General features: G+C 55.2%; 9 non-coding genes across 9 annotated transcripts; all 9 read left to right on the top strand.

The window, feature by feature from the left end:
* Positions 1 to 161: 161 nt before the first annotated feature.
* On the top strand, positions 162 to 268 carry LOC138511968 (U6 spliceosomal RNA). The gene has a single exon (XR_011280849.1). It is a non-coding gene; the product is annotated as a U6 spliceosomal RNA (small nuclear RNA).
* Positions 269 to 2010: 1742 nt separating this feature from the next.
* LOC138511969 (U6 spliceosomal RNA) lies at positions 2011 to 2117 on the top strand. The gene has a single exon (XR_011280850.1). It is a non-coding gene; the product is annotated as a U6 spliceosomal RNA (small nuclear RNA).
* A 1733-nt stretch (positions 2118 to 3850) lies between these two features.
* Positions 3851 to 3957, top strand: LOC138512366 (U6 spliceosomal RNA). Its single transcript, XR_011281209.1, has one exon. It is a non-coding gene; the product is annotated as a U6 spliceosomal RNA (small nuclear RNA).
* Positions 3958 to 5705: 1748 nt separating this feature from the next.
* Positions 5706 to 5812, top strand: LOC138512325 (U6 spliceosomal RNA). The gene has a single exon (XR_011281172.1). It is a non-coding gene; the product is annotated as a U6 spliceosomal RNA (small nuclear RNA).
* Positions 5813 to 7558: 1746 nt separating this feature from the next.
* LOC138512327 (U6 spliceosomal RNA) lies at positions 7559 to 7665 on the top strand. Its single transcript, XR_011281173.1, has one exon. It is a non-coding gene; the product is annotated as a U6 spliceosomal RNA (small nuclear RNA).
* A 1739-nt stretch (positions 7666 to 9404) lies between these two features.
* LOC138511970 (U6 spliceosomal RNA) lies at positions 9405 to 9511 on the top strand. The gene has a single exon (XR_011280851.1). It is a non-coding gene; the product is annotated as a U6 spliceosomal RNA (small nuclear RNA).
* Positions 9512 to 11244: 1733 nt separating this feature from the next.
* Positions 11245 to 11351, top strand: LOC138512328 (U6 spliceosomal RNA). Its single transcript, XR_011281174.1, has one exon. It is a non-coding gene; the product is annotated as a U6 spliceosomal RNA (small nuclear RNA).
* A 1746-nt stretch (positions 11352 to 13097) lies between these two features.
* On the top strand, positions 13098 to 13204 carry LOC138511971 (U6 spliceosomal RNA). Its single transcript, XR_011280852.1, has one exon. It is a non-coding gene; the product is annotated as a U6 spliceosomal RNA (small nuclear RNA).
* A 1748-nt stretch (positions 13205 to 14952) lies between these two features.
* LOC138511973 (U6 spliceosomal RNA) lies at positions 14953 to 15059 on the top strand. Its single transcript, XR_011280853.1, has one exon. It is a non-coding gene; the product is annotated as a U6 spliceosomal RNA (small nuclear RNA).
* Positions 15060 to 16796: the final 1737 nt, after the last annotated feature.

The raw sequence follows: 16796 nt of genomic DNA on the forward strand, positions 1-16796 counted from the left end.
AGCAGCGAGGAAGCTTGGGTCGTTGGTCTTTGCCTCTTGGTTCCATACCGGCCCCAGAACCAAACAGTTTCTTGCCAAAGTTAGAGCATAACAAGTCAACCTAGGTCAATAGGCAGCCGATGCGCTGGCTTTTATACACTGGCCAGTTCAGCCCCAAGTGTGTGCTCGCTTCGGCAGCACATATACTAAAATTGGAACGATACAGAGAAGATTAGCATGGCCCCTGCGCAAGGATGACACGCAAATTCGTGAAGCGTTCCATATTTTTAGACACGTGCGTGCCAGGAGAGAAATACCTTTTATTGACAGAATAAAAGGGGCCCCGCTCCCGTGCTGGTCTTGTGCTTGCTCGCTGCCGCGGAAGCCCTTCCCGTTTCTCTTGATCCTCTCTGTGCTGTGCTGCACCGAGAGCGGCTGCCTTGTCCTCTGCTGGCTGCTCATTTCTATATAGCGCTTTCTATATGACCCGCCTCTAGGGGCTCATGGCAAAGAGCGCACAGCCCCTCAAGCTTCACTGCTTCTAGGCCCTACTCTTCATGAGAGCTGGCTGCCTCTAGGTGTGTGATCTCTTTACCCACTTGTGCATTCTTTGCTCAGTGTCATTCGCCAACTGCTCCTTTAAAGCAAGCGAGGGGTGGCAGGGTCTGAAAGGCAGCAGATAGCACGAGAGAGAGTGTGCGTGCGTGCGTGTGTCTGTGTGTATGCAAATCACCAGTCAGCCAGGGCCTGCTGGGAGCCCATTCCGCCAGGCCCACCGGCTTTTGGACAGCTCCCAGATGGTTGGAGAAGGACCAGGCTGGGTTAGGCCACGAAGCAGAGGCTGAGCCGTTCCCTGGTGCGCTTTCTGGAAATGTCTCCCTCATTTGGAAATGTGCCCCTCAGTTGCTGAGGTCCCGAGAAGGCTCGCCTGCGGCGCTCACCAGAGAGGTCTCTGGCCGATCGTGGCCGATCAGGGACGTGAAGGGCTGCCCTGGGACTGTGTCCAACACAAGCCAACCCCCACCCATTGAAGGACAGGACGCACACATGCATAGAAATCATCTGCTGCTTGTTGGGGCGGTCTGGAGGGACCCCTACTGGTGGTGCTTCGAGATGGCGCCTGGTGTTTCCTTGCTGTGCAACCGGGCCGCCCCACATAAAATCAAAAGTCTATTGCGAGCAGTGAAGGCCAAGGGAATTTAAATGTAATTCAAAGAAACAAAGCACAGAGTTGGGAGCCCAGCCGGATGGCAGAGGAACCCACAACCTTCTGACTCCTAGTCAGGCGCCTTATCCATTGCACCACTGGCCCCCATACCCCTGGTGCCCTCCGTTAGCTCCTAGTGCTGTTCTTCAAGGTGCCTTTCTGAAGCAGGAGCCACTGCAATGCCTGCTGTCCTGATTTTGTAACACACAAGGCTCACGTCCTGGCACAGTTGATAAAAGCAGGCGACAGGCAGCCAATACCTGTTGTAAGAGGCTTCCTGGCCCTACCAAAGGAAAGCAGACCCGGCGGGACTTTGAAGCCACCGTCGCTGAAGCCAGCAGCCAAACGTAAACTTACATCGGTTTGAAAATGCATCTCTTGCTTGAAGGCGGGGGCAGCAGCAATCCGGGGCTCTCGGGGGTCCGCGCACTAGGCCGCTGCCTCACCTTGCCTATCCTGGAATTCAACAGGGCCCCCCCCAAGCAAACCCTCACAGGCCCTCTGGCTTTTCTCTGGCTTGTGGGACTATTGTGATGCGTCCAGGCACACAGCACCCAGGCATTATGACGGGAGGTGCCACTTTGCATGCAGCCTGGACCATGATCCTTTCTTTCCTGCATTGCAATAGCCAAGCACACGGAACCTTTCCTTTTGGGCCAAACCAGCAGCGAGGAAGCTTGGGTCGTTGGTCTTTGCCTCTTGGTTCCATACCGGCCCCAGAACCAAACAGTTTCTTGCCAAAGTTAGAGCATAACAAGTCAACCTAGGTCAATAGGCAGCCGATGCGCTGGCTTTTATACACTGGCCAGTTCAGCCCCAAGTGTGTGCTCGCTTCGGCAGCACATATACTAAAATTGGAACGATACAGAGAAGATTAGCATGGCCCCTGCGCAAGGATGACACGCAAATTCGTGAAGCGTTCCATATTTTTAGACACGTGCGTGCCAGGAGAGAAATACCTTTTATTGACAGAATAAAAGGGGCCCCGCTCCCGTGCTGGTCTTGTGCTTGCTCGCTGCCGCGGAAGCCCTTCCCGTTTCTCTTGATCCTCTCTGTGCTGCACCAAGAGCGGCTGCCTTGTCCTCTGCTGGCTGCTCATTTCTATATAGCGCTTTCTATATGATCCGCCTCTAGGGGCTCATGGCAAAGAGCGCACAGCCCCTCAAGCTTCACTGCTTCTAGGCCCTACTCTTCATGAGAGCTGGCTGCCTCTAGGTGTGTGATCTCTTTACCCACTTGTGCATTCTTTGCTCAGTGTCATTCGCCAACTGCTCCTTTAAAGCAAGCGAGGGGTGGCAGGGTCTGAAAGGCAGCAGATAGCACGAGAGAGAGTGTGCGTGCGTGCGTGTGTCTGTGTGTATGCAAATCACCAGTCAGCCAGGGCCTGCTGGGAGCCCATTCCGCCAGGCCCACCGGCTTTTGGACAGCTCCCAGATGGTTGGAGAAGGACCAGGCTGGGTTAGGCCACGAAGCAGAGGCTGAGCCGTTCCCTGGTGCGCTTTCTGGAAATGTCTCCCTCATTTGGAAATGTGCCCCTCAGTTGCTGAGGTCCCGAGAAGGCTCGCCTGCGGCGCTCACAGAGAGGTCTCTGGCCGATCAGGGACGTGAAGGGCTGCCCTGGGACTGTGTCCAACACAAGCCAACCCCCACCCATTGAAGGACAGGACGCACACATGCATAGAAATCATCTGCTGCTTGTTGGGGCCTTCTGGAGGGACCCCTACTGGTGGTGCTTCGAGATGGCGCCTGGTGTTTCCTTGCTGTGCAACCGGGCCCGCCCCACATAAAATCAAAAGTCTATTGCGAGCAGTGAAGGCCAAGGGAATTTAAATGTAATTCAAAGAAACAAAGCACAGAGTTGGGAGCCCAGCCGGATGGCAGTGGAACCCACAACCTTCTGACTCCTAGTCAGGCGCCTTATCCATTGCACCACTGGCCCCCATACCCCTGGTGCCCTCCGTTAGCTCCTAGTGCTGTTCTTCAAGGTGCCTTTCTGAAGCAGGAGCCACTGCAATGCCTGCTGTCCTGATTTTGTAACACACAAGGCTCACGTCCTGGCACAGTTGATAAAAGCAGGCGACAGGCAGCCAATACCTGTTGTAAGAGGCTTCCTGGCCCTACCAAAGGAAAGCAGACCCGGCGGGACTTTGAAGCCACCGTCGCTGAAGCCAGCAGCCAAACGTAAACTTACATCGGTTTGAAAATGCATCTCTGGCTTGAAGGCGGGGGCAGCAGCAATCCGGGGCTCTCGGGGGTCCGCGCACTAGGCCGCTGCCTCACCTTGCCTATCCTGGAATTCAACAGGGCCCCCCCCAAGCAAACCCTCACAGGCCCTCTGGCTTTTCTCTGGCTTGTGGGACTATTGTGATGCGTCCAGGCACACAGCACCCATCACCCAGGCATTATGACGGGAGGTGCCACTTTGCATGCAGCCTGGACCATGATCCTTTCTTCCTGCATTGCAATAGCCAAGCACACGGAACCTTTCCTTTTGGGCCAAACCAGCAGCGAGGAAGCTTGGGTCGTTGGTCTTTGCCTCTTGGTTCCATACCGGCCCCAGAACCAAACAGTTTCTTGCCAAAGTTAGAGCATAACAAGTCAACCTAGGTCAATAGGCAGCCGATGCGCTGGCTTTTATACACTGGCCAGTTCAGCCCCAAGTGTGTGCTCGCTTCGGCAGCACATATACTAAAATTGGAGCGATACAGAGAAGATTAGCATGGCCCCTGCGCAAGGATGACACGCAAATTCGTGAAGCGTTCCATATTTTTAGACACGTGCGTGCCAGGAGAGAAATACCTTTTATTGACAGAATAAAAGGGGCCCCGCTCCCTTGCTGGTCTTGTGCTTGCTCGCTGCCGCGGAAGCCCTTCCCGTTTCTCTTGATCCTCTCTGTGCTGTGCTGCACCGAGAGCGGCTGCCTTGTCCTCTGCTGGCTGCTCATTTCTATATAGCGCTTTCTATATGATCCGCCTCTAGGGGCTCATGGCAAAGAGCGCACAGCCCCTCAAGCTTCACTGCTTCTAGGCCCTACTCTTCATGAGAGCTGGCTGCCTCTAGGTGTGTGATCTCTTTACCCACTTGTGCATTCTTTGCTCAGTGTCATTCGCCAACTGCTCCTTTAAAGCAAGCGAGGGGTGGCAGGGTCTGAAAGGCAGCAGATAGCACGAGAGAGAGTGTGCGTGCGTGCGTGTGTCTGTGTGTATGCAAATCACCAGTCAGCCAGGGCCTGCTGGGAGCCCATTCCGCCAGGCCCACCGGCTTTTGGACAGCTCCCAGATGGTTGGAGAAGGACCAGGCTGGGTTAGGCCACGAAGCAGAGGCTGAGCCGTTCCCTGGTGCGCTTTCTGGAAATGTCTCCCTCATTTGGAAATGTGCCCCTCAGTTGCTGAGGTCCCGAGAAGGCTCGCCTGCGGCGCTCACAGAGAGGTCTCTGGCCGATCGTGGCCGATCAGGGACGTGAAGGGCTGCCCTGGGACTGTGTCCAACACAAGCCAACCCCCACCCATTGAAGGACAGGACGCACACATGCATAGAAATCATCTGCTGCTTGTTGGGGCCTTCTGGAGGGACCCCTACTGGTGGTGCTTCGAGATGGCGCCTGGTGTTTCCTTGCTGTGCAACCCGGCCCGCCCCACATAAAATCAAAAGTCTATTGCGAGCAGTGAAGGCCAAGGGAATTTAAATGTAATTCAAAGAAACAAAGCACAGAGTTGGGAGCCCAGCCGGATGGCAGTGGAACCCACAACCTTCTGACTCCTAGTCAGGCGCCTTATCCATTGCACCACTGGCCCCCATACCCCTGGTGCCCTCCGTTAGCTCCTAGTGCTGTTCTTCAAGGTGCCTTTCTGAAGCAGGAGCCACTGCAATGCCTGCTGTCCTGATTTTGTAACACACAAGGCTCACGTCCTGGCACAGTTGATAAAAGCAGGCGACAGGCAGCCAATACCTGTTGTAAGAGGCTTCCTGGCCCTACCAAAGGAAAGCAGACCCGGCGGGACTTTGAAGCCACCGTCGCTGAAGCCAGCAGCCAAACGTAAACTTACATCGGTTTGAAAATGCATCTCTGGCTTGAAGGCGGGGGCAGCAGCAATCCGGGGCTCTCGGGGGTCCGCGCACTAGGCCGCTGCCTCACCTTGCCTATCCTGGAATTCAACAGGGCCCCCCCCAAGCAAACCCTCACAGGCCCTCTGGCTTTTCTCTGGCTTGTGGGACTATTGTGATGCGTCCAGGCACACAGCACCCATCACCCAGGCATTATGACGGGAGGTGCCACTTTGCATGCAGCCTGGACCATGATCCTTTCTTCCTGCATTGCAATAGCCAAGCACACGGAACCTTTCCTTTTGGGCCAAACCAGCAGCGAGGAAGCTTGGGTCGTTGGTCTTTGCCTCTTGGTTCCATACCGGCCCCAGAACCAAACAGTTTCTTGCCAAAGTTAGAGCATAACAAGTCAACCTAGGTCAATAGGCAGCCGATGCGCTGGCTTTTATACACTGGCCAGTTCAGCCCCAAGTGTGTGCTCGCTTCGGCAGCACATTTACTAAAATTGGAACGATACAGAGAAGATTAGCATGGCCCCTGCGCAAGGATGACACGCAAATTCGTGAAGCGTTCCATATTTTTAGACACGTGCGTGCCAGGAGAGAAATACCTTTTATTGACAGAATAAAAGGGGCCCCGCTCCCGTGCTCGTCTTGTGCTTGCTCGCTGCCGCGGAAGCCCTTCCCGTTTCTCTTGATCCTCTCTGTGCTGTGCTGCACCGAGAGCGGCTGCCTTGTCCTCTGCTGGCTGCTCATTTCTATATAGCGCTTTCTATATGATCCGCCTCTAGGGGCTCATGGCAAAGAGCGCACAGCCCCTCAAGCTTCACTGCTTCTAGGCCCTACTCTTCATGAGAGCTGGCTGCCTCTAGGTGTGTGATCTCTTTACCCACTTGTGCATTCTTTGCTCAGTGTCATTCGCCAACTGCTCCTTTAAAGCAAGCGAGGGGTGGCAGGGTCTGAAAGGCAGCAGATAGCACGAGAGAGTGTGCGTGCGTGCGTGTGTCTGTGTGTATGCAAATCACCAGTCAGCCAGGGCCTGCTGGGAGCCCATTCCGCCAGGCCCACCGGCTTTTGGACAGCTCCCAGATGGTTGGAGAAGGACCAGGCTGGGTTAGGCCACGAAGCAGAGGCTGAGCCGTTCCCTGGTGCGCTTTCTGGAAATGTCTCCCTCATTTGGAAATGTGCCCCTCAGTTGCTGAGGTCCCGAGAAGGCTCGCCTGCGGCGCTCACAGAGAGGTCTCTGGCCGATCGTGGCCGATCAGGGACGTGAAGGGCTGCCCTGGGACTGTGTCCAACACAAGCCAACCCCCACCCATTGAAGGACAGGACGCACACATGCATAGAAATCATCTGCTGCTTGTTGGGGCCTTCTGGAGGGACCCCTACTGGTGGTGCTTCGAGATGGCGCCTGGTGTTTCCTTGCTGTGCAACCGGGCCCGCCCCACATAAAATCAAAAGTCTATTGCGAGCAGTGAAGGCCAAGGGAATTTAAATGTAATTCAAAGAAACAAAGCACAGAGTTGGGAGCCCAGCCGGATGGCAGAGGAACCCACAACCTTCTGACTCCTAGTCAGGCGCCTTATCCATTGCACCACTGGCCCCCATACCCCTGGTGCCCTCCGTTAGCTCCTAGTGCTGTTCTTCAAGGTGCCTTTCTGAAGCAGGAGCCACTGCAATGCCTGCTGTCCTGATTTTGTAACACACAAGGCTCACGTCCTGGCACAGTTGATAAAAGCAGGCGACAGGCAGCCAATACCTGTTGTAAGAGGCTTCCTGGCCCTACCAAAGGAAAGCAGACCCGGCGGGACTTTGAAGCCACCGTCGCTGAAGCCAGCAGCCAAACGTAAACTTACATCGGTTTGAAAATGCATCTCTGGCTTGAAGGCGGGGGCAGCAGCAATCCGGGGCTCTCGGGGGTCCGCGCACTAGGCCGCTGCCTCACCTTGCCTATCCTGGAATTCAACAGGGCCCCCCCCAAGCAAACCCTCACAGGCCCTCTGGCTTTTCTCTGGCTTGTGGGACTATTGTGATGCGTCCAGGCACACAGCACCCATCACCCAGGCATTATGACGGGAGGTGCCACTTTGCATGCAGCCTGGACCATGATCCTTTCTTCCTGCATTGCAATAGCCAAGCACACGGAACCTTTCCTTTTGGGCCAAACCAGCAGCGAGGAAGCTTGGGTCGTTGGTCTTTGCCTCTTGGTTCCATACCGGCCCCAGAACCAAACAGTTTCTTGCCAAAGTTAGAGCATAACAAGTCAACCTAGGTCAATAGGCAGCCGATGCGCTGGCTTTTATACACTGGCCAGTTCAGCCCCAAGTGTGTGCTCGCTTCGGCAGCACATTTACTAAAATTGGAACGATACAGAGAAGATTAGCATGGCCCCTGCGCAAGGATGACACGCAAATTCGTGAAGCGTTCCATATTTTTAGACACGTGCGTGCCAGGAGAGAAATACCTTTTATTGACAGAATAAAAGGGGCCCCGCTCCCGTGCTCGTCTTGTGCTTGCTCGCTGCCGCGGAAGCCCTTCCCGTTTCTCTTGATCCTCTCTGTGCTGTGCTGCACCGAGAGCGGCTGCCTTGTCCTCTGCTGGCTGCTCATTTCTATATAGCGCTTTCTATATGATCCGCCTCTAGGGGCTCATGGCAAAGAGCGCACAGCCCCTCAAGCTTCACTGCTTCTAGGCCCTACTCTTCATGAGAGCTGGCTGCCTCTAGGTGTGTGATCTCTTTACCCACTTGTGCATTCTTTGCTCAGTGTCATTCGCCAACTGCTCCTTTAAAGCAAGCGAGGGGTGGCAGGGTCTGAAAGGCAGCAGATAGCACGAGAGAGTGTGCGTGCGTGCGTGTGTCTGTGTGTATGCAAATCACCAGTCAGCCAGGGCCTGCTGGGAGCCCATTCCGCCAGGCCCACCGGCTTTTGGACAGCTCCCAGATGGTTGGAGAAGGACCAGGCTGGGTTAGGCCACGAAGCAGAGGCTGAGCCGTTACCTGGTGCGCTTTCTGGAAATGTCTCCCTCATTTGGAAATGTGCCCCTCAGTTGCTGAGGTCCCGAGAAGGCTCGCCTGCGGCGCTCACAGAGAGGTCTCTGGCCGATCGTGGCCGATCAGGGACGTGAAGGGCTGCCCTGGGACTGTGTCCAACACAAGCCAACCCCCACCCATTGAAGGACAGGACGCACACATGCATAGAAATCATCTGCTGCTTGTTGGGGCGGTCTGGAGGGACCCCTACTGGTGGTGCTTCGAGATGGCGCCTGGTGTTTCCTTGCTGTGCAACCGGGCCGCCCCACATAAAATCAAAAGTCTATTGCGAGCAGTGAAGGCCAAGGGAATTTAAATGTAATTCAAAGAAACAAAGCACAGAGTTGGGAGCCCAGCCGGATGGCAGAGGAACCCACAACCTTCTGACTCCTAGTCAGGCGCCTTATCCATTGCACCACTGGCCCCCATACCCCTGGTGCCCTCCGTTAGCTCCTAGTGCTGTTCTTCAAGGTGCCTTTCTGAAGCAGGAGCCACTGCAATGCCTGCTGTCCTGATTTTGTAACACACAAGGCTCACGTCCTGGCACAGTTGATAAAAGCAGGCGACAGGCAGCCAATACCTGTTGTAAGAGGCTTCCTGGCCCTACCAAAGGAAAGCAGACCCGGCGGGACTTTGAAGCCACCGTCGCTGAAGCCAGCAGCCAAACGTAAACTTACATCGGTTTGAAAATGCATCTCTTGCTTGAAGGCGGGGGCAGCAGCAATCCGGGGCTCTCGGGGGTCCGCGCACTAGGCCGCTGCCTCACCTTGCCTATCCTGGAATTCAACAGGGCCCCCCCCAAGCAAACCCTCACAGGCCCTCTGGCTTTTCTCTGGCTTGTGGGACTATTGTGATGCGTCCAGGCACACAGCACCCAGGCATTATGACGGGAGGTGCCACTTTGCATGCAGCCTGGACCATGATCCTTTCTTTCCTGCATTGCAATAGCCAAGCACACGGAACCTTTCCTTTTGGGCCAAACCAGCAGCGAGGAAGCTTGGGTCGTTGGTCTTTGCCTCTTGGTTCCATACCGGCCCCAGAACCAAACAGTTTCTTGCCAAAGTTAGAGCATAACAAGTCAACCTAGGTCAATAGGCAGCCGATGCGCTGGCTTTTATACACTGGCCAGTTCAGCCCCAAGTGTGTGCTCGCTTCGGCAGCACATATACTAAAATTGGAACGATACAGAGAAGATTAGCATGGCCCCTGCGCAAGGATGACACGCAAATTCGTGAAGCGTTCCATATTTTTAGACACGTGCGTGCCAGGAGAGAAATACCTTTTATTGACAGAATAAAAGGGGCCCCGCTCCCGTGCTGGTCTTGTGCTTGCTCGCTGCCGCGGAAGCCCTTCCCGTTTCTCTTGATCCTCTCTGTGCTGCACCGAGAGCGGCTGCCTTGTCCTCTGCTGGCTGCTCATTTCTATATAGCGCTTTCTATATGACCCGCCTCTAGGGGCTCATGGCAAAGAGCGCACAGCCCCTCAAGCTTCACTGCTTCTAGGCCCTACTCTTCATGAGAGCTGTCTGCCTCTAGGTGTGTGATCTCTTTACCCACTTGTGCATTCTTTGCTCAGTGTCATTCGCCAACTGCTCCTTTAAAGCAAGCGAGGGGTGGCAGGGTCTGAAAGGCAGCAGATAGCACGAGAGAGAGTGTGCGTGCGTGCGTGTGTCTGTGTGTATGCAAATCACCAGTCAGCCAGGGCCTGCTGGGAGCCCATTCCGCCAGGCCCACCGGCTTTTGGACAGCTCCCAGATGGTTGGAGAAGGACCAGGCTGGGTTAGGCCACGAAGCAGAGGCTGAGCCGTTCCCTGGTGCGCTTTCTGGAAATGTCTCCCTCATTTGGAAATGTGCCCCTCAGTTGCTGAGGTCCCGAGAAGGCTCGCCTGCGGCGCTCACAGAGAGGTCTCTGGCCGATCAGGGACGTGAAGGGCTGCCCTGGGACTGTGTCCAACACAAGCCAACCCCCACCCATTGAAGGACAGGACGCACACATGCATAGAAATCATCTGCTGCTTGTTGGGGCCTTCTGGAGGGACCCCTACTGGTGGTGCTTCGAGATGGCGCCTGGTGTTTCCTTGCTGTGCAACCGGGCCCGCCCCACATAAAATCAAAAGTCTATTGCGAGCAGTGAAGGCCAAGGGAATTTAAATGTAATTCAAAGAAACAAAGCACAGAGTTGGGAGCCCAGCCGGATGGCAGTGGAACCCACAACCTTCTGACTCCTAGTCAGGCGCCTTATCCATTGCACCACTGGCCCCCATACCCCTGGTGCCCTCCGTTAGCTCCTAGTGCTGTTCTTCAAGGTGCCTTTCTGAAGCAGGAGCCACTGCAATGCCTGCTGTCCTGATTTTGTAACACACAAGGCTCACGTCCTGGCACAGTTGATAAAAGCAGGCGACAGGCAGCCAATACCTGTTGTAAGAGGCTTCCTGGCCCTACCAAAGGAAAGCAGACCCGGCGGGACTTTGAAGCCACCGTCGCTGAAGCCAGCAGCCAAACGTAAACTTACATCGGTTTGAAAATGCATCTCTGGCTTGAAGGCGGGGGCAGCAGCAATCCGGGGCTCTCGGGGGTCCGCGCACTAGGCCGCTGCCTCACCTTGCCTATCCTGGAATTCAACAGGGCCCCCCCCAAGCAAACCCTCACAGGCCCTCTGGCTTTTCTCTGGCTTGTGGGACTATTGTGATGCGTCCAGGCACACAGCACCCATCACCCAGGCATTATGACGGGAGGTGCCACTTTGCATGCAGCCTGGACCATGATCCTTTCTTCCTGCATTGCAATAGCCAAGCACACGGAACCTTTCCTTTTGGGCCAAACCAGCAGCGAGGAAGCTTGGGTCGTTGGTCTTTGCCTCTTGGTTCCATACCGGCCCCAGAACCAAACAGTTTCTTGCCAAAGTTAGAGCATAACAAGTCAACCTAGGTCAATAGGCAGCCGATGCGCTGGCTTTTATACACTGGCCAGTTCAGCCCCAAGTGTGTGCTCGCTTCGGCAGCACATTTACTAAAATTGGAACGATACAGAGAAGATTAGCATGGCCCCTGCGCAAGGATGACACGCAAATTCGTGAAGCGTTCCATATTTTTAGACACGTGCGTGCCAGGAGAGAAATACCTTTTATTGACAGAATAAAAGGGGCCCCGCTCCCGTGCTCGTCTTGTGCTTGCTCGCTGCCGCGGAAGCCCTTCCCGTTTCTCTTGATCCTCTCTGTGCTGTGCTGCACCGAGAGCGGCTGCCTTGTCCTCTGCTGGCTGCTCATTTCTATATAGCGCTTTCTATATGATCCGCCTCTAGGGGCTCATGGCAAAGAGCGCACAGCCCCTCAAGCTTCACTGCTTCTAGGCCCTACTCTTCATGAGAGCTGGCTGCCTCTAGGTGTGTGATCTCTTTACCCACTTGTGCATTCTTTGCTCAGTGTCATTCGCCAACTGCTCCTTTAAAGCAAGCGAGGGGTGGCAGGGTCTGAAAGGCAGCAGATAGCACGAGAGAGTGTGCGTGCGTGCGTGTGTCTGTGTGTATGCAAATCACCAGTCAGCCAGGGCCTGCTGGGAGCCCATTCCGCCAGGCCCACCGGCTTTTGGACAGCTCCCAGATGGTTGGAGAAGGACCAGGCTGGGTTAGGCCACGAAGCAGAGGCTGAGCCGTTCCCTGGTGCGCTTTCTGGAAATGTCTCCCTCATTTGGAAATGTGCCCCTCAGTTGCTGAGGTCCCGAGAAGGCTCGCCTGCGGCGCTCACAGAGAGGTCTCTGGCCGATCGTGGCCGATCAGGGACGTGAAGGGCTGCCCTGGGACTGTGTCCAACACAAGCCAACCCCCACCCATTGAAGGACAGGACGCACACATGCATAGAAATCATCTGCTGCTTGTTGGGGCCTTCTGGAGGGACCCCTACTGGTGGTGCTTCGAGATGGCGCCTGGTGTTTCCTTGCTGTGCAACCGGGCCCGCCCCACATAAAATCAAAAGTCTATTGCGAGCAGTGAAGGCCAAGGGAATTTAAATGTAATTCAAAGAAACAAAGCACAGAGTTGGGAGCCCAGCCGGATGGCAGAGGAACCCACAACCTTCTGACTCCTAGTCAGGCGCCTTATCCATTGCACCACTGGCCCCCATACCCCTGGTGCCCTTCGTTAGCTCCTAGTGCTGTTCTTCAAGGTGCCTTTCTGAAGCAGGAGCCACTGCAATGCCTGCTGTCCTGATTTTGTAACACACAAGGCTCACGTCCTGGCACAGTTGATAAAAGCAGGCGACAGGCAGCCAATACCTGTTGTAAGAGGCTTCCTGGCCCTACCAAAGGAAAGCAGACCCGGCGGGACTTTGAAGCCACCGTCGCTGAAGCCAGCAGCCAAACGTAAACTTACATCGGTTTGAAAATGCATCTCTTGCTTGAAGGCGGGGGCAGCAGCAATCCGGGGCTCTCGGGGGTCCGCGCACTAGGCCGCTGCCTCACCTTGCCTATCCTGGAATTCAACAGGGCCCCCCCCAAGCAAACCCTCACAGGCCCTCTGGCTTTTCTCTGGCTTGTGGGACTATTGTGATGCGTCCAGGCACACAGCACCCATCACCCAGGCATTATGACGGGAGGTGCCACTTTGCATGCAGCCTGGACCATGATCCTTTCTTCCTGCATTGCAATAGCCAAGCACACGGAACCTTTCCTTTTGGGCCAAACCAGCAGCGAGGAAGCTTGGGTCGTTGGTCTTTGCCTCTTGGTTCCATACCGGCCCCAGAACCAAACAGTTTCTTGCCAAAGTTAGAGCATAACAAGTCAACCTAGGTCAATAGGCAGCCGATGCGCTGGCTTTTATACACTGGCCAGTTCAGCCCCAAGTGTGTGCTCGCTTCGGCAGCACATATACTAAAATTGGAACGATACAGAGAAGATTAGCATGGCCCCTGCGCAAGGATGACACGCAAATTCGTGAAGCGTTCCATATTTTTAGACACGTGCGTGCCAGGAGAGAAATACCTTTTATTGACAGAATAAAAGGGGCCCCGCTCCCGTGCTGGTCTTGTGCTTGCTCGCTGCCGCGGAAGCCCTTCCCGTTTCTCTTGATCCTCTCTGTGCTGCACCGAGAGCGGCTGCCTTGTCCTCTGCTGGCTGCTCATTTCTATATAGCGCTTTCTATATGATCCGCCTCTAGGGGCTCATGGCAAAGAGCGCACAGCCCCTCAAGCTTCACTGCTTCTAGGCCCTACTCTTCATGAGAGCTGGCTGCCTCTAGGTGTGTGATCTCTTTACCCACTTGTGCATTCTTTGCTCAGTGTCATTCGCCAACTGCTCCTTTAAAGCAAGCGAGGGGTGGCAGGGTCTGAAAGGCAGCAGATAGCACGAGAGAGAGTGTGCGTGCGTGCGTGTGTCTGTGTGTATGCAAATCACCAGTCAGCCAGGGCCTGCTGGGAGCCCATTCCGCCAGGCCCACCGGCTTTTGGACAGCTCCCAGATGGTTGGAGAAGGACCAGGCTGGGTTAGGCCACGAAGCAGAGGCCGAGCCGTTCCCTGGTGCGCTTTCTGGAAATGTCTCCCTCATTTGGAAATGTGCCCCTCAGTTGCTGAGGTCCCGAGAAGGCTCGCCTGCGGCGCTCACCAGAGAGGTCTCTGGCCGATCGTGGCCGATCAGGGACGTGAAGGGCTGGCTGCCCTGGGACTGTGTCCAACACAAGCCAACCCCCACCCATTGAAGGACAGGACGCACACATGCATAGAAATCATCTGCTGCTTGTTGGGGCCTTCTGGAGGGACCCCTACTGGTGGTGCTTCGAGATGGCGCCTGGTGTTTCCTTGCTGTGCAACCGGGCCCGCCCCACATAAAATCAAAAGTCTATTGCGAGCAGTGAAGGCCAAGGGAATTTAAATGTAATTCAAAGAAACAAAGCACAGAGTTGGGAGCCCAGCCGGATGGCAGTGGAACCCACAACCTTCTGACTCCTAGTCAGGCGCCTTATCCATTGCACCACTGGCCCCCATACCCCTGGTGCCCTCCGTTAGCTCCTAGTGCTGTTCTTCAAGGTGCCTTTCTGAAGCAGGAGCCACTGCAATGCCTGCTGTCCTGATTTTGTAACACACAAGGCTCACGTCCTGGCACAGTTGATAAAAGCAGGCGACAGGCAGCCAATACCTGTTGTAAGAGGCTTCCTGGCCCTACCAAAGGAAAGCAGACCCGGCGGGACTTTGAAGCCACCGTCGCTGAAGCCAGCAGCCAAACGTAAACTTACATCGGTTTGAAAATGCATCTCTGGCTTGAAGGCGGGGGCAGCAGCAATCCGGGGCTCTCGGGGGTCCGCGCACTAGGCCGCTGCCTCACCTTGCCTATCCTGGAATTCAACAGGGCCCCCCCCAAGCAAACCCTCACAGGCCCTCTGGCTTTTCTCTGGCTTGTGGGACTATTGTGATGCGTCCAGGCACACAGCACCCATCACCCAGGCATTATGACGGGAGGTGCCACTTTGCATGCAGCCTGGACCATGATCCTTTCTTCCTGCATTGCAATAGCCAAGCACACGGAACCTTTCCTTTTGGGCCAAACCAGCAGCGAGGAAGCTTGGGTCGTTGGTCTTTGCCTCTTGGTTCCATACCGGCCCCAGAACCAAACAGTTTCTTGCCAAAGTTAGAGCATAACAAGTCAACCTAGGTCAATAGGCAGCCGATGCGCTGGCTTTTATACACTGGCCAGTTCAGCCCCAAGTGTGTGCTCGCTTCGGCAGCACATATACTAAAATTGGAACGATACAGAGAAGATTAGCATGGCCCCTGCGCAAGGATGACACGCAAATTCGTGAAGCGTTCCATATTTTTAGACACGTGCGTGCCAGGAGAGAAATACCTTTTATTGACAGAATAAAAGGGGCCCCGCTCCCGTGCTGGTCTTGTGCTTGCTCGCTGCCGCGGAAGCCCTTCCCGTTTCTCTTGATCCTCTCTGTGCTGCACCAAGAGCGGCTGCCTTGTCCTCTGCTGGCTGCTCATTTCTATATAGCGCTTTCTATATGATCCGCCTCTAGGGGCTCATGGCAAAGAGCGCACAGCCCCTCAAGCTTCACTGCTTCTAGGCCCTACTCTTCATGAGAGCTGGCTGCCTCTAGGTGTGTGATCTCTTTACCCACTTGTGCATTCTTTGCTCAGTGTCATTCGCCAACTGCTCCTTTAAAGCAAGCGAGGGGTGGCAGGGTCTGAAAGGCAGCAGATAGCACGAGAGAGAGTGTGCGTGCGTGCGTGTGTCTGTGTGTATGCAAATCACCAGTCAGCCAGGGCCTGCTGGGAGCCCATTCCGCCAGGCCCACCGGCTTTTGGACAGCTCCCAGATGGTTGGAGAAGGACCAGGCTGGGTTAGGCCACGAAGCAGAGGCCGAGCCGTTCCCTGGTGCGCTTTCTGGAAATGTCTCCCTCATTTGGAAATGTGCCCCTCAGTTGCTGAGGTCCCGAGAAGGCTCACCTGCGGCTCTCACAGAGAGGTCTCTGGCCGATCGTGGCCGATCAGGGACGTGAAGGGCTGCCCTGGGACTGTGTCCAACACAAGCCAACCCCCACCCATTGAAGGACAGGACGCACACATGCATAGAAATCATCTGCTGCTTGTTGGGGCCTTCTGGAGGGACCCCTGCTGGTGGTGCTTCAAGATGGCGCCTGGTGTTTCCTTGCTGTGCAACCGGGCCCGCCCCACATAAAATCAAAAGTCTATTGCGAGCAGTGAAGGCCAAGGGAATTTAAATGTAATTCAAAGAAACAAAGCACAGAGTTGGGAGCCCAGCCGGATGGCAGTGGAACCCACAACCTTCTGACTCCTAGTCAGGCGCCTTATCCATTGCACCACTGGCCCCCATACCCCTGGTGCCCTCCGTTAGCTCCTAGTGCTGTTCTTCAAGGTGCCTTTCTGAAGCAGGAGCCACTGCAATGCCTGCTGTCCTGATTTTGTAACACACAAGGCTCACGTCCTGGCACAGTTGATAAAAGCAGGCGACAGGCAGCCAATACCTGTTGTAAGAGGCTTCCTGGCCCTACCAAAGGAAAGCAGACCCGGCGGGACTTTGAAGCCACCGTCGCTGAAGCCAGCAGCCAAACGTAAACTTACATCGGTTTGAAAATGCATCTCTGGCTTGAAGGCGGGGGCAGCAGCAATCCGGGGCTCTCGGGGGTCCGCGCACTAGGCCGCTGCCTCACCTTGCCTTATCCTGGAACTCAACAGTGCCCCCCCAAGCAAACCCTCACAGGCCCTCTGGCTTTTCTCTGGCTTGTGGGACTATTGTGATGCGTCCAGGCACACAGCACCCATCACCCAGGCATTATGACGGGAGGTGCCACTTTGCATGCAGCCTGGACCATGATCCTTTCTTCCTGCATTGCAATAGCCAAGCACACGGAACCTTTCCTTTTGGGCCAAACCAGCAGCGAGGAAGCTTGGGTCGTTGGTCTTTGCCTCTTGCTTTCATCCCGGCCCCAGAACCAAACAGTTTCTTGCCAAAGTTAGAGCATAACAAGTCAACCTAGGTCAATAGGCAGCCGATGCGCTGGCTTTTATACACTGGCCAGTTCAGCCCC

The sequence above is a fragment of the Ambystoma mexicanum genome, chromosome 6p (assembly GCF_040938575.1).
Source record: "Ambystoma mexicanum isolate Mex_15411 chromosome 6p, UKY_AmexF1_1, whole genome shotgun sequence".
Classification (NCBI taxonomy): Eukaryota; Metazoa; Chordata; class Amphibia; order Caudata; family Ambystomatidae; genus Ambystoma; species Ambystoma mexicanum.